The following is a 5,106-nucleotide window of genomic DNA, read 5'->3' on the forward strand; positions in this document are numbered from 1 at the left end:
TGTTTCCATGCATTTAGAGTAGCAGCAAAGTAATTTGGTTGTTGATCTTGGATGCACCAAAATGATGGTGAGAAATGGAACATTGAGAGTGAATAAAGAGAGGTGGCAAATATAAGTGTGATCTTGGGACTGGAATGAGTGGTTATACCTAAAGGTGTCAGAAAGGTAAAGAAAAATTTTAAAAATAGTGTTGAATACAAAGAGAATACGGGTACTCGGAGAAACACTCAGAAATGGAGCAAAACTCATGATGTTAGCATAAGATAATAAGGGTGTATACAGAGAAAAAATAGTAGTAGTAGTATACAACTAGTACATGAGAGAGCAGTTTATTGAAACGGAGGATTGAAATTTGATTGATAAAAAGGGGACCATTGGGAACAGAGATTGCAGAAACCGTGGGGTCTCATAAAATCATTTTGGTAAATTTTAAAGCATGATTAAATGCAAATACAGTAACACAGAAATAGAAAGAGAAAGAGAGACAGGTATAATGTGACATTTCCATGTTGGTTTGCTTATATAAAGCAGATTAAGATGCTGGGTATTCCTTCTTTTAAGGGCAAAAAAAAAAAAGAGAATAAAGAAAGGGTGTAAAGGAAAGTTAATGGAGGAACATCCCAGTCCATTAGCTGTTACTCATCTTCTCAACACACACTGAGAACCTGTGCATTCATGAGAACTCTCAATGGGTTTATGCAGTCTTTTGGAGGATCTTGCCCAGAATAATGCCTTTTTGAGACATAATTGGTTTTTTTATTACTTTGATGATAGATGGATGGTCAAGGAGCTTATGACAGGTCAAGAGGAACAGGAGAACTGGTATGCCAATCCATGCATATTTTGATTACGTTATTTTGGTATAAACACCATTTCATAGTGTTGCATATTGAACAAAATTGCAGGATATTAGTTTGGGAAGATGGTTTCTGCAATTTTGCTGCCTCGGCTGCTGAAATCAACTCCGGTGACTGTCCCAGTTCCTCGGTCCACGGCAGTGGTGAGTTTCAACACTGTCAAGGTCTGCAACCGGAACTTTTCTTTAAAATGTCCCACGAAATCTACAATTATGGAGAAGGGTAAGAATTTTCCCAATATTCAATTATTAATCAAGCAAACTGATTTTTTTGATCTGGTAACATGGGCAGTTTGATAGGAAAAGTGGCTGCAGATCACAGTCACAAGTGGATATACAAAGAACCAAATGAGCAGGAAATCAACTTCTTGTCAGCATGGCATAACTCGGCAGACTCAGTAAGCATATACTAGTATATGTTTGCCCATCCAATTCATGGTTATACCCTTCGGTTTTCTCACAAAATCTTGTTTCTGTAGTTTCCTAGGACATGGGAAGCACAGTTCCAGGCAGGAATAAAGGTATATACCATAACATAATCATCTTCATCACATAACTCTCAAGTCTCAAAGAGGGTTAGGTAGATCTAAAATCTACTTACTTGCTTTGAATTGAATTAATATGTTTGCAGACCATCGCTTTGATTGCAGTTAGAGAAGGTGTTGTTCTACTAGGATCTGTTCACAAGGTCCCCTCTCTCTTTCTCTCTCTAAAGCTACACAATTTGCTTTGGCATCATGTTTTACTGACAGCACCATAATATATCCATTAAAGTAATTGAAGACCTGAGTTATGTTGTTCTACTAAGAAAGAAATTCAGCTACATAGAAAGCATTCCCGGAGTACTCTGCCCACCCTTCCTCTTCTGCTTACCCTTTCAATGGCACCCCGGAACCATGGGGGTATTTCCCGTCAGGGTCACCGATTGCGCCACCACCTCAACCTGAATTCTACGACCATTTCAATCAGCCCATGAAAATAACTCCTTCCATGAGCAGCCTCGAAGCCCTTCTTTCCAAGCTTCCATCAGTCGTACCGCCGCAAGCTTCTCCCGGGTACTGCGAGTCTCAACCAGTACAGTCGCAGTTCTTATCATCGCAAACGCCGGTCGAATACGATATCGGAATCGAGAAAGCGGGGAAAGAAGAAATCGATGAAGAGTATAGGCCTGAACAAGATATGGGTGAGAGCAGCACCTCCATTTCTGCTTATTATCGTCAACAGCATTATCTTCAACAACACCACCACCACCATGATCTCATGTAAACAGCGGCAGTGACATTTGGAGTATCATAAATAAATATAGATCGTGCATGCGAACGGTGCATTGATTTTCTCTAACGTTTTCAGTTAGGCGATGATCATTTTCCTTATGTCTCATCGGGGTGTTAATTTCTACTAAAATATAGCAGCTTTCTTCGCTGCTGAAGCTTGTTTAGTCCTAGATTCCGAGCTAGTATATATACTATCATTCATCTATAATGAATCTTCTTCCTCTTTCATCCCTCCATTTATACGAGCTTAAATTCCCTGTTAGTAGATGGTTCTAGAGAAAATTGTTTCTTTGGTGCATATTTCTATGATAATAAGGATCATACTTCACTGCAAATCTTCCAAAATGATCATTGCTTTTGACGTTTAGTTTTAGGTAAATGAGAGGAAACTTCGTATAATAAGAAAATAATGAAGTACTATAGGGTTTATTAATTTCCCTATGGCATTATATCATTTGCACTATGCGTATGTATAGTTAAGAAGTTAGTAAATTAAAATTTGTTAGTTGATATTAAGTCTTGAGTTCGATTCTAAACCATTCATTTCCTTTAAAAAATATGTGTGGCGGTATATTTACTTTTATTTAAACTAATGCATTTTGTTTTTCATATTATTAATGTATTTTTATTTTTTTTATAATTTGAATATATTACATTAGATTTTTGTTACATTTAATGTGGGTGAAAATAAATAAATATTTTATATTTATTTGAATCCTCAAGTTTGTGAATAAAGTAAATTAGGTTGGGGTTGTCTTCGTCTTTGTATATCCGATCTAAATTAATCGATTAATAAATCGTATACTGGTAACTATAAAAAAGTTGTTTAATAATGATTAAATGTAAAGTGATAGATAAATCTCTATTTATCATAAGTTTAATCCTTAAATGAACGGATTTTGATTTAAATTAATAAAGAGTACTAAAAATTAAAAATACCATCATATAATATTAATTATTATTTTTATAAAATAATATTTTATTAATATTTCAATTGATTTAATATCTAATTAATTGATGGTATCAATTTAGTCAGAGATTTAATAATAGTATTTTTTTTGGTAAGTAAAGAGTTTAGGTCAGGGTGGTTCCCTACTTCCCTCAATAGGGTTAATGCATACATAAAACTCAATTGGGATTTACATAAGAATTTACAGATTGTCCACAAAAAATAAAGGTGGTAAGATTCGAGCCTGACCTTATAAATTTAAAACTCCTAATTTTCAACTACTTGTACTAACACTTGTTGGCAATTTAATAATAGTATGTATGTATACTCATATTATATTTTTATTACATATTATTTATCTTTTATTTTTAATATAACCTTTATACGTGTTTTTATCTCATAAATTTTCAATTCCCACAATTTTGTTTAGGAAATATTTCTTAAAAGATTAAATAGAAATGCAGTATTTTTATATGATAAATTTTAATATCTCCATTTTAAATTTCACTATTTAAAAAAATAACAAAATGCACTTGGAATGATGTGTTATTTGATATTATATTTTGATAAAAAAATAATATGATTTATATATTTTTAATTTGTCTAATATAATATTTATACTTTGATAACATGTGTAATGAATATATGTACTTTTAGTATGTCTAAAGCTTGTGTGGAGTTGTTGGCACTGGGAGAGCCAAACCATTGGCCTACTCTAAGAACTCGAGAGGGCTGAAAGAAGTTTCAATAAGCAGAAAGCAAAGATTAAATGGTTCATCAAAATTCCAACTTCTTTCATACCACAGTTGTTGCGAAGCAGAAAAAGGAAACCACACTTGTACTCTATAATAAACTTAAATAGGGGTTGGTTTAAGAGATAGTTGTCGGTTATAGTAGTAATTTGCGGTGAGCGTTCGATTGAGTCGGATCGAGTTAAAAGATTTTAATTCGAGTTTATAAGTTTTATTTTATAACTTAAATTTTATTTGAATTTTTTTGAGTTGAGTCGAGTGATTGAGTTTAACTTTATGTTAAAATTTAATTATAAATATTTATAATATTATGATATTATTTGATTCTAATTTAAATGATTCTCTATAACTATATACAATACATTTATATTTTTTCATATGTAATATAGTCATATCATACATAGTTAAGGGACTCAACTCAAACTTGAAAATAATCTACTAATTATTAAAAATTTCGAGTTATTTGAGTTACTATTCGAGTTATAAATAGAACTCGACTCAAATTTGAAATTTTTTCGAGTCAAATCGAGTTTATAAAGTTACAAGTCAAATCTATTTGAGTCAAATTTTTTAAAATTAAATTAAATTAAAAATATTTTTTTTTAAATCGAGACGAATTTTATTCACTCCCGATAAAAATGGGATGCGGTTGAGGTTGTGGGAGGGAGAATAGAGTGGAGAGATGGAACGTTTGAAGAAAGATTCATGGGAAAGTGGTAATGGTTTAATCTGATGTTTTGATTTGACTAATGGTGCGTTTGGTTCATGGAATGTAGCATTACCTCCGGGAATGTAGCGTTACCTTCGGGAATAGGATTACCAGAATGTAACATTACCTAACACATTACTGAAATGTTGCATTGTTGTGTTTGGTTCGTTTAGCAAGAATGTAAGATTTCAAAATTTTTAAGGGGAATAAGACCCCAAAATGCCACTGTTGGGATTAACTTATTACCGGGGGTTGTCATTAAACATTTTATTAAGGGGGAATTTTGGCAAAAACAATTTTTCAGATGTTTTGTTATATCAAAAAGTGGGAGATTGTTGAACTATGTTTCGATATAACAAATTTAAAGCAAAATGTTTTTGGACTTGAATTGAAATTATTCAAAGTTTTCAAAAGGTTTAAAAATAATTCAAAGTCCATTAAATTCGGATTTGAGCAAAAATGCTAATGGGTATCGATACCCTATGAATGGGTATCGATACCCTGGGTACCGATACCCCTATGACTAGGTATCAATTCCCCTATGACTGCTCAAATATCGAATGCAA

At 32.7% G+C, this 5,106-nt stretch overlaps 1 pseudogene; it reads left to right on the forward strand.

The window, feature by feature from the left end:
• The first annotated feature begins 607 nt into the window (after positions 1-607).
• On the forward strand, positions 608-2,151 carry LOC120215074 (annotated as a pseudogene).
• The last annotated feature ends 2,955 nt before the right edge of the window (positions 2,152-5,106 follow it).

Source organism: Hibiscus syriacus, unplaced genomic scaffold, assembly GCF_006381635.1.
Source record: "Hibiscus syriacus cultivar Baekdansim isolate YM2019G1 unplaced genomic scaffold, ASM638163v2 tig00110114_pilon, whole genome shotgun sequence".
Lineage (NCBI taxonomy): Eukaryota > Viridiplantae > Streptophyta > Magnoliopsida > Malvales > Malvaceae > Hibiscus > Hibiscus syriacus.